Raw genomic sequence first — 12,803 nt, forward strand, 5'->3', positions numbered from 1 at the left:
GCACACTGACTGACTCGAGGTGGGTTTTTGCAGCAGCAACAGGAATGCGAATCAAATGCTTTCTTCTTGCCAACATATATAGTTCAGGGGAAACTTTTAATCCCTACATCATAGAGACCGACATCGAATGTGGTTATCGCAAATTGTTCGTTCAGTCCCAAAACGTTTCGTGGGGAAGGATATGAACTTGGAGGTTGGAATTGCATATGGTCACTTTCGAGTGGTCAAAAGGATGTTTGGGATAGCATTCAAAACAATCCAAAGGGAGAACAAATAATTTATTGAGCAAATAATTACATTTAGAAAAAAAAACTTTCGGTTTGGTGAATTATGTTCTGCAAATCATGTTTTATCCCAAATGAATGTTAAAAATTTGTCATTTGATCATTACTTTTTCGCATGGTGGGCATTTAAGGGGAATTGTAGGGATTGTGGACTATGATTGAACACGACGCACTATATCAGGGGTGAACAACCTTTTGAACCAACGGGCCAATATCAATTTAAAATCTTATCGGCGTGCCGCAGTTTTTTAAAAAAAAGGCCTGAAAATTTTTAAAGTCCTTCTTTTGGTGTTTTAGTAAAAAAAATTAAAAAAGAATGGATAAATTGGAATAAACTGAACGAAACCTTGTATTCAACATCATTGCATACAAGTTCTATTGAACAGAATCGATAACTCAAGTTAATAAACATAAAAAAACTTGAATAAACTCTAATCTATATATATAAAAAGCAATTATCTGTATGTTTGTTTGTTTGTTTGTTTGTTTGTTTGTTTGTTTGTTTGTCCTCTATAGACTCAGCCGTCTTAAGAGCTAGAGATCTGAAATTTGGCATGGATGCTCATTAGGACCAGAAATGATGAAAAATGTTTTTAAATTTTTGGACGACCCCTTCTGAAGGGGGTCGTCCATACAAGACAAATATTGTTTTCACATTATTGACGTTATTTTCCGTCGGATTGTGATGAAAATTTGCACATGAGTGTTTTGAGAGACGAGCAATCGATTAAAGTTATCAAATTTAGGGTCAGGGGTCGGCCAAGGGGGTCGTCCATATCCACTGATTTATGTTTTTGCGATATTGGCGTTATTATACACCGGATTGTGATGAAAATTTGCACATGAGTGTTTTAAGAGACGAGCAATCGATTACAGTTATCAAATTTAGGGTCAGGGGTTGGCCAAAGGGGTCGTCCATATCCACTGATTTATGTTTTTGCGATATTGGCGTTATTATACATCGGATTGTGATGAAAATTTGCACATGAGTGTTTTGAGAGACGAGCAATCGATTACAGTTATCAAATTTAGGGTTTGAGGTCGGCAAAAGGGGTCGTCCATATCCACTGATTAATGTTTTTGCGATATTGGCATTATTATACACCGGATTGTGATGAAAATTTGCACATGAGTGTTTTAAGAGACGAGCAATCGATTACAGTTATCAAATTTAGGGATAGAAGTCGGCAAAAGGGGTCGTCCATATCCACTGATTAATGTTTTTGCGATATTGGCGTTATTATACATCGGAATGTGATAAAAATTTGAACATGAGTGTTTTGAGAGACGAGCAATCGATTACAGTTATCAAATTTAGGGTCAGGGGTTGGCCAAAGGGGTCGTCCATATCCACTGATTTATGTTTTTGTGATATTGGCGTTATTATACATCGGATTGTGATGAAAATTTGCACATGAGTGTTTTGAGAGACGAGCAATCGATTACAGTTATCAAATTTAGGGTTTGAGGTCGGCAAAAGGGGTCGTCCATATCTACTGATTTAAGTTTTTGCGATATTGGCGTTATTATACATCGGATTGTGATGAAAATTTGCACATGAGTGTTAAGAGACGAGCAATCGATTACAGTTATCAAACTTAGGGTCAGGGGTCGGCCAAAGGGGTCGTCCATATCTACTGATTAATATTTTTGCGATATTGGCGTTATTATTGATCGTATTGTGATGAAAATTAGCACATTAGTGTTTTGAGGGACGAGCAATCGATTTCAAATTTCGAATTGCGGATCAGAAGTCGGCTGAAGGAGTCGTCCATACCCAACTTTAATGTTTTTGCGATATTGACGTTATTCTACATTGGATTGAGATGAAAATTGCCGCATAGGAGTTTTTAGGGACGCTCTTTTGCTTTCAGGTTTCAAATCTTGACTCAGGGGTCGGCAAAAGGGGTTATTATCTGTTCACTGTTTTTACGATATTCTCTTGATTGAGCATAGAAATGTAATGAAAATTGACACATGGGAGTTTAACGGAAAAGATAATTGATTTCAGGTGTCAAGTTTTGAATCGTGGTCAAAAATAGGCCGTCCATGTTAGTTGCTCACTGTTTTTGCGATATTGTCGTGATCATGCATCGGATTTAGATGAAAATGTTCAGATGAGGGTTATAAACTATGAGCAATTGACTCGGCGAAAGGGGCGTCTATATTCACTGTTCACTGTTTTCAAGTTCCTGACGTTATTTTACATATAATTTGAAAAGAAAAATGGCACAAGGGAGTTTTGAGGAACGTAAAATTGGTTTCAATTATCGAATTTCGGGCCATGGGACAGAAAAAAGAGGGTTTCATCAAATGTTCAGTGTTTTGTGCAATAATTTTGTTGGAAGCAGTTAATTCATACCAATTTAAGTGTGAAGGTCAAGCAAAAGAGTCGTGCACATAAACAAATAGTACATGTTTCTACCATAATGTCTAGATTTTGCAACCGATCGAGAAGAAAACACTCTCACATAAATTTTAATAAAAAGCTAATCAACTGTTTAATTTGAATTTCAAGTAATAGTAATAGTAGCGACTTTAAACACTGTTGAATTTTTTCCCTAAAATTGTCGAAAGAATGTTTCGAATTCATTTTCTAAACTCATTTTGACGTACCAATGATATAAAGCGAAACGAAGTTCGTACGGGATCAGCTAGTCTATATATATAAAAAGTAATTTCCGTTTGTTTGTTCGTTTGTATGTTTGTCTTCAATAGGCTCAGCTGCCTTAAGAGCTAGAGAGCTAAAATTTGGCATGGGTACTCATTAGGGCCAGGAATGATGAAAAATGTTTTTAGATTTTCGGATGACCCCTTTTGAAGGCGGTCGTCCATACAACAACGGTTTTATTCCCCCGAACCAAAAGTCATGGCACCCATTTTTAGAACCGACTTTCGTTTCCGTTTGTTTCGTTGGCGGGATTATTTTCACCATCACCATGGGCAGGCTATAAGAAACGACCATCCAGAGCTCACATGTACTGGAGCAAATCGAAGCTTGCTGAGCATTAAAAATTTGAAAGTGAAAATTTTGGCGGGTGTTTTTGTACCTTCTACTGTTCAAAGCACATGCTACCGGTACGAGATATTTGGATACAATTATGAGCCCACATTTTGATTGAAAAATACAACTAGCCTGTTAGGAATATATTGACTAGAAGAGTAGTGGCTTTCAAAGTGCTCTTTACCGTCGCTTGGGAGCTTTGAGGGTCAACCATTTTCATAGAGAAAGAATTTTTTTTTACATTTAGAGTTATAAGTTTAAGGCTGCGATTTTAACGCTTCAATTGAAATTTTGATGGGGGATTAGAAAATTGATAAGATAATATAATTTGAGGTTTTGAGTTTTATTCAATTCGATTTCACTGACCAATTTCTAACTTTTGAGTTACCATTGATGACCAATGTGGTCAATTCTATTAATGGGATGTTTGTGCCCATGAAAAAACAGAACTCAAAAAAAAACCTTTTTCATAATATAAAAATGATGTTTTCATCATCCATATTGAAAAGTGGGATAATCTTCAACAGATACTTTCATTAGATAAGGGATGGAAAAGATAAGAAAACAGTTTAATTATTTGAAGATAATACTATTAGGACAGATCTATTCAAGCTTCCTAAGAAATGATGTTTGTAAAAAATTGAGGTATCACATTCAAAATAAGGGGACGGCTAAAGGGGTCTATATTAAGTTTTCAATATCTTAGTCATCTTGCCGTTTTTAAACATTGGATTGGGTTGAAAATTGGCACATATTAACTATTCACTGTTTTTGCGATATTGTCGTTATTATACATCGCATTTAGATGAAAAATGGTACACTAGAGTTTTGAGGGACGATCAATCGATTTCAGGTATTGAATTTAGCGTAAGGGGCCGGCAATGGGGTCATCCATATTAACCTTACAATATTTTTGAAATATCGTCGTTATTATACATCGGATTGGGATGAAAATTTGCACACGGTAGTTTTCAGAAACGGACAATCGACTTCAGATATCAAAGATTGTATAAGAGGCCACCAAAAGGAGTTTAAATTTTTGGCAATAATTGCGTTGTTATGCGACGATCGACTCGAAGTTTATTTTTGACACGGGCAATCAATTCCTGATTTCAAATGAAGTAACAGACGACAGAACAGGTGTTCGTCAAATTTTTTGAAATTATAACCCAACAATTAATTCGGCAATGCATCTGGAAAATATTTGGCTATTGACTTTCAAACAAACTGATCATAACATATTCCAAGTTGAAAGCGAAACGGAGTTCGTATGGGATCAGCTAGTACCTAATAAAAATGAAACAAAAATTCCAGCTTCCATGGTTTGCTTTTTGCCCTTGAAGTTGTTTCAATATTCTAATAATTTGTCGAAATTTTAATGAAATTTTCAAAACTGTACTTATTTCCCCCTTCGGGATTTTCGAAAAACTTGATGGGAAGAGAGGGGGCCTAATGAATAGAGCTTCACGTCATTTTTTTTTGTATGTATGATATATGATGATTATCCACCATGGGGTGCACAGATTCACCACAGTTTCTGCCTAAGTATGTGCTCACATGCATTCTTAGATTAATTATTAAGTTCGACAATTCTCCGGAGCGAAGCGCCGATGTGGTCTAGTGGATAGGCTGGCGCGAGTCTGGTTTTGATATGCCAGGCGTACTGGGTTCGATTCCTTGTATCGGCAAGAAAACTTTCGGGTTCGAATCCCATAAGTGACCGACAGGTAAGATGTGTTTTCTCATATATCTGACTATATAATAAGAATGTTCAATCAGTTGCCAGCTGGCCAGGTATATACGTGGATGTCGGAATACCTGTAAGTAAACTAGCCCACCTGATTGACTCGTTCTTCCAAAATAAACATACATAAACATAATACATTCACTTCTTAACAGTTCATACGAAGCCATGGGGTCCAGGTATGGTGTACGCGTTGCATTGGAGATTTGTCGAACTTTACAATCTAAAGAATGCATGTGAGCACATACTTAGGCAGAAACTGCGGTGAATCCGTGCACCCATGGTGGATATCCAACATACAGTTCGACAATTCTCCGGAGCCCACGGCTTCGTATGAACTGTTATTTGTTTATTTGTTTATTATCTTGAAATCATCTGACAAAGGTGGGTGTCTGAATGAATAAAACTTAAATCAAGGTTTACATAAATCGTTTGCTAGTTTCTTAACCGTTCACTCATGCTTTGCTCAATCCGCTGTTTGAAAGTAGCAATGGATACATTAAAATCGAATAGGGTATATTAACGGAGGAAGCATATTTTTGCGGAACGAAGGGGATCGTTACTGCCATAGCGCGTACTTCGTGGTTCCAATGAGAGCCAGTCTCGATTACGAAGGGTTCGTTCTGGAGCATAAATGTTACAACGGGAAAGTAGCCAACAGCAGTCAATTTCATTTCTCAGGATCTTTGCCACGAACAGTGACGACCAATGGAATGAAGATCCGCCAGCGTATGGAGTCCAAGCAGAGCACATCGTTGTGGATAAGGCGGTAGATTAACCGGGTTTTTCCCAAGGTAGTTCACGGAGAGCATACCGCACAAATCGCTGTTGAATTGCTTCGAAACGCGCAACCCACAAAGCCTCAAACGGCCACCATACCAGATTTGCAGATTACAATATTGATCGAACCAGGAAGCAATACAAAGCTCGCAGGCAGACGGGATCGGTAAATTCTGTACTCAGGCGTATAGTGAATCCCAGCATCCTGTTGGCCTTCTCGAGTACCACAGAGTAATGGGGCTTAAAAGTCATATGACTGTCCAATAAAACTCCAAGATCCTTTATCTGATCCACACGTTGCAGTGACTCACCGAATATGGTGTATTCATATAGGAATGGATGTTTCCTCCGACCGAATGTAATAACACAACACTTAGCAACGCTTAAAACCAGTAAATTATCAGCACACCAGTTCACAACCATGTCCAGGAAGCCTTGTAACTCGTAACAATCAGCTAAACTGTTTATGACCAAAAATATTTTTAGGTCGTCCGCGTAAGGGAAAGGTTTCCTAAATGGGCCTATCGGGTTAAATGACCCTACGGCTGTTTGATGAAATGGCTGACTAGACAGCTTATCTGACCAATGCATTTTGAGGGTGATACGCTTAGAACATAAGGCAAGAAAGAATTTTATGAATTTACAAACTAAAAAAAAAATTAAAAAACCATACAAGGTTTTGATACATTTTGATGTAATATTTCGACTTTTAAAAATTATACGTAAAGAAGCTCTGAACAAAAACTAGGATGGTTTTTGTTTCTTACTCAAATGAACTTAAGAAATAAAACATATTTCAGCTTTTGTGGACGTTCAATATTGATTATATAGTGGAATAATAGGGTGTTTTTCTATGCCACCATCATGTTTGTAAAATGCCTCCATCCTAAAATAACAGGTTAAATAGAATAATTTAATGATTTTTATCATTGCACCTTCAAATCTCAGCTCTTTAGAGAGAATTGAAGATCTAAAAACAGTTTTGATAAAGTTTTTCTCATGGATGAACTGCCTCCATAGTATGGCAACCCTAACTTTTGTTTTATCCTAAAAATTATAATATACATAGATTTTTATAAAACTTCAGCTTTGTCGTACGGAAATTATTACTTTCTAGCAGTTTCAATGAAATTATACTGAAATATTGCCTAAAAACAGAAATCTTGTTCAAAACATAAATAGGCGCATTTAGCCCGCACGGTTTGAGGTTAGGCATTTTAGACAACACTTATAATAAAATCATTTTCTTGGAAACAGAAGAAAATTTTAACATAAAAATTACTCTAATTTATAGAAAACAGATTCCTGCACACGTGTATATAGTCTATGTACACATATTCGATGTGATATTTGATTAAATCAGTGTTCTGCTTAATAGGCGCATATAGCCCGCTCCTCCCCTACAGGAGAACTCCACAACCAATTAGAATTAAATTAATGTCATTACAGAACATTGTAAACAACAGAGGGCCCAAATTGCTGCCTTTTGGAACCCCAGTACATCGGAGTACATTGCGTGTGTTCATGTAGGTATATTTTGGAAGAACGAGTCAATCAGGTGGGCTAGTTTACTTACAGGTATTCCGGCATCCGTATTATTACCTGGCCAGCTGGCAACTGATTGAACATTCTTATAATATAATCAGTAATATGAGGAAACACATTTTACCTGTCGGTCACTTATGGGATTCGAACCCAAAAGTTTTCTTGTCGATACCGGGAATCGAACCCAATATTGAAAAAGTAAATCACTAAATTTTTTTAATTTTTTAAATTCTCTAATTTTTTTTAAATAATTCTTCTTGGCGAACATCCGTTCTTTCAACTTTCTTGTTAAAACTGATGGTACTTTTCGTAATCGCTCCAATTTAAAAATCTTCTGTAGCTTATTGTAGGGAATTATAGTATAATGTAGAAAAAAGGGTGTGTGAAATAATGGTAGCATAGAAAAAAGGGTAAGATAGTTCATTGACATTTGCAGTTTAAAGTTAGAATACACTCAGGCAAATATTTATTATAATTTTCATAAGATGCATCTTATGAACCGATTTTTAGAATGTAAAATTGATTTTCATAAGAGTCTTATGAAACTCATCCTATTTTCAAAATAAGTTTTTATGAAAAATAGAAGAAACGGCATTGTGAAAAAATAATGAACACATTCATTCCAACAGTCATTACTTTCATCGTCATACGAGGCATAAAATGGAAGTGGAGTTTTCTTAATAGTTAAAAGTGATTATGGTGGTTATTTTTAATGGTAAGTTTAATTTTTGTAAACGTTGAAGTTATTTGAAATCTAAAACACATGTTTTTTATTCAACTTGACTTCTTCTTGACTTCTTTATTCTGACTTGACAAATGACTTCTCAGCATATTGACCGGTAGCAAGGGATAGATTATAGGACCTATGCGGCAGAGTAACTTTGTTGGAACCAGGTGTGTATGTGTTGCTGATGGTGACTATAATGCTCCAAATAAGCCAGCAAAATAAATAAAATGTTTTAAACATTAATAATCTTGAATTATTCTCATCAAACGTGAAATTTTCAGTTTTCATAAGACCCTCTTATGAAAAGCAACAACTTCTTTTGAAGAAGGTGTTCTTCTGAAGAATTCATTCGCGTCATAAGATAATTTTATGAATTTCATTGATTTTTCTTATCGCGCCACCTCATAAGAGAATCTTATGGTATGCATAATAGTATATTTCTGAGTGTACGAGTCAATGGAATAAACTGTGGTAGGCCCAATTGAAAAAAGGGAGACAGATGAGCTGTATGAATGATTTCGTCTCGCTTCACCACACGAATGATCGATTCCGAATTTACATGTATGCTGTGGGCGATGGGCGCGCTCGCAGTCCCGGTATACGATTTCTCGTGTGTTAAACAGAGAGAGAAATAGCCTTCACTCCAATTTAACTCCAATTTCACTCCAATTAGCTGTCATTCTTATGGAAATCTGTGTAAGAGTAAATGGTTTTTTTATGAAGATGGAAGTGAAGAATCAAGCTTTGCCTTAAAACATATAAATGAGTCTCAGATTTTGTTTTCTGCTAAATATGAAAAAGATTGGATTATCTGTTCATAAAGTAAATTGCGCGAAATATACTTTTAAAGTCTAAGTTTTTCAAAAAAGATTAATTTTTCAGTTCATCAAAAATGTAAAGATTAAAATATTGAAACCAGAAATTAATAGAAGGTAATTGATGCAGATTTATTCGAATCTTGTTTTAAAATTGTCATGAGAGATAATGACTGCTGAATTTCAGTAAAAAGTAAATAATTAACTTTAATTAGTTGACCACATGATTTTTCATCAAGATTTAATCTTAAAATTGCTAAACAAAAAGAACAATTTGAACTGTAATCGATCCTTTGAGTCTATCAAACTTTAATAAATACATCTCATGATTAAAATTGATAGATACAAAGCGTATCCACTACTTTAGGCATCATAATCTATTATTTAAGAAGATAAAAAATATTTTTCCACCTTAAATTTAAGTATCGCCAAATTTACGGTTTTGCCATTTTCACGGTGAAATTTTTTTTAACGGAATAAAATCGTAAAACTACTGTATTTATATTTCATCGCAAACAAAGGAGTTGAAGACTTTTGATCAATAAAAAAGGTAGAGCAGTTTGCTTCTAGCCTTCGTCGGTATCGGACGTATTTTACTCTCGATCATTGTTCAAAAGGCAACGATTTTTTTTTCCATCGATAAGGTGTTGTAGAGCGCGTGGTGATGAGCCCATCACCGGGTGACCATCCTAACCGGACAATTCCGGAATGGATGGATCCCCAAAGTTTACACGGTCGTTTATATTATTTGACGCTTCAATGTGCTAAAGAAAAACAACTGCCAAAAAACCCGTTCTTGATTGGGTCATCGAGAATTTGACGGGTAAAAGTGAAGGAGCTTTTTTCGAAAAATCCCGGAACTGGTACAGCACCATTATCCCGGAATTTATCAATTTCGGACTCCTACGCGTTCGCACACGAATTTATTATTCGCAGCCTTTATTATGTCGACAATGCTTGCAATACGGTCACCCTAAAAGCCGTTGCAAGAATCTGTTGGCATGCAAAAATTGTTCTCGAACACATGAAAGCGCAAACTGCCAAGTCGATCCCTTTTGTGGGAATTGCAAAACAACAGGTCATTCCCCTTTAGATAGAAAGTGTCCCATATGAACAGCAGAATCGACAGCTCTTAAGCTCAGCACCGATAAAAACATCACGATCTACGAAGCCCGACGCATGGTACACACGAGCAGCAACACAACCAGCTACGCAGATGCAGTTAAAACCAACCAAACACAAAAGAGTACAACACATCAGCAGCAAGTTAATAAAAACGAAGATCCACTCCAACAGACGAGCCAGAACCAGAAAAGAACACTTGAAAAACCGCACACTCCAACAGCACCGCAACAATCTATCCAGACTGATATCACCAGTTTGGATTCAGATTCACCGCCTAGAAAAAGGACCCCTCTTCCAACCTTTCTTCCTGCAACTTCGTCACTAGAAGTTGTTCGCGAAGATATGGTTACAAACTCTTCTCGATCAGTCGTGACGCGCAGTATGCAGCAGGCGCGGCGGCCACCAGAGACACCCAAATAACCCTTCATTCTCACTTCCTTCCTCTTCCTATTTCCTCCAATAATCCCGTTCTCAATAATTGAATTGACCCTCGGCACATTATTACTTAGATATTTAAGTCAAATGCCTAATAAACGTTATGTTAAGAAAAAAAAGGTAGAGAACATACAAAAAAGTCTGATTCATGAAACCAGTTAATTTTTAAAATGTTATATTTCTGAATCCAGAAAAAACCGACGAAAAATTCACCTTATTTTTGAAAATTTTCATTTTTTTCATAGAAAGTTCTTTACCAATTTGAAGGTTTTTGAGAGTTGCCTTACAGTTATCCAAATGATCTGAATTTTGACCAGTATTGTGTAGACCGATTCGGCGATCGGTAAGAGTACCGTCACGACGGGCCACAGGACCAACCTAATCGGGGGAACTACGCGTTGTTGCACTCGGCTTGCTCGCTCGGGTCGTACTCGCTGACTGACTGGCTGGCCGACGTGCACGTTCATGACGAACTATCAAGTGGCGGTTTAATCCATCCACACAAGTATTATTTATTCAATGATCGGATCAAGAAGATGGAAGGAAGGTTTCGACGAAGTTGGGAAATATGAACCACTCTATTGTAACTATTCGAAAAGCAGACCTATATTGTCAACTATCACAAACAATATAGACATGTTAGTTGAGAAAGGACAGTTAAAAAAAGCATTTCGTGTAATGGATCGAAAGTTAAGTTTACAAAGTTCGAAACACTTTACATTATTTATGTGTTTCATGGGAAGAAATCCATTCCATACAATCCTTAGTTCATAAATTTATTCATCGATTCCCTAATTATTCAATTTATTTATAAATTTAATCATTCATTTATTAATTCATTCATTGATATATTCATGCGTTCATTCATTCATTCAATGAAACTTTTTACTTTTCAATTATCATTTGGAGAACTATGATGAGCGTACGTTCCTTAGAGATTTGGAATTAACCCTTACATTCGTTAATTTGGGTTTTTCTAAAGAATATACAATTGCGTATGCTTTAAAATTGACTTTTTTCATAGCGTTGAAAAATATCAAGGTTGAATGTTTTAAAATTGTTAACTTATTCAGTCAGCGAAACTTTTTTTGTAGAGAAAAGATGAAATTTCAGGGACTAGATAAGAGAAAATCGATATTGAAAAACATGCGAAAAAAATTCACCTTGTCTGCCGGTAGGACTTGAACCCACATCTTGTGGGTTCAAGTCCTACCGGGAGACAAGGCGAATTTTTTTGGCATGTTTTTCAATATCGATTTTCTCTTATCTAGTCCCTGAAATTTCATCTAACACAATTGGATTCAAATCTCTACAAAAATGTTTCGCTGACTGAATGTTTGAGTCAATCTCTGGGTCGCAGTTTAAAAATTGTTAACTTATTTCGAAACTATTTCGCCAGGTTTTTTAAACATATGCTTTATTATTGTTACCATTTATCTCTTTATATGAATCCCTTCGTTGAGTAGCTTCGTTGAGAGCATTTTGAACTAATTTCGTGATTTTGCTTTATTTACTAATTGTACTACTCCTTTTGGCAAAACACATCTTTTGAAAGAGAACCTTATAATAGAACGCTAAAAGCTTATCTTTAAACATCTAATGGATGCCAGAAAAAAAGCTCTTCAACTGCCAAATCAGCTTGTCATCCAGAGCAAATCTTTGATCCATTTGGGGAAAGTACGTAATAACGTTTACAAGCTTTTCCTAGGACATAAAACACGCTACCGAACCTACGCTCGTTCCACATTGAGCCACCACCAGCAGCAGACGGATGAAGGTTTTTCAACTGGTACAACTTTTTGTCGAAAAGCGAAATAAGCAAACACATAAAAATAAATATTCATTTTATCTCGCAACCCAGTGAGAGAGACTGAGACTTTTCTGCCGTCTTCAACAAGCGCGCACATTCGTTGGAATTGGTAATTAAAACAAGCTCGCGTATCTTACCAATTATGGAAATTTCCTGAAAAATTTGCCTCATCATTCGGAGTGCTCGACGACTGTCTCAATTCCCTCATTAATAACCTCTAAGCAATCTCGCACTCTCCTCTGAAGAAACTTCTTCTCCATCTCCTTGGTTTTCATCTTAATCTCCTTGCTTGTGCTACTCCTACTTGTTCTTGTGTCGTTGAATTTTCAACCCGTTTTTCCGACTTCGCCGCCTGAAGCGATATCATTTCCGACCCTCTATGGAAACGTATGCGGTTTTTGGTTTTATTTTCTCGCGCATTTGCTTGGGGAGGAAAGGAGAGTTTTTCCTCCATTGGAATGAAAGCATAAATGGGTGCGTATAACGACGTCATCGCAGTTTTGAGCAGCATCAATTTATCATGGGAAAAAGCTT

The sequence above is a fragment of the Uranotaenia lowii genome, chromosome 3 (genome assembly GCF_029784155.1).
Source record: "Uranotaenia lowii strain MFRU-FL chromosome 3, ASM2978415v1, whole genome shotgun sequence".
NCBI lineage: Eukaryota > Metazoa > Arthropoda > Insecta > Diptera > Culicidae > Uranotaenia > Uranotaenia lowii.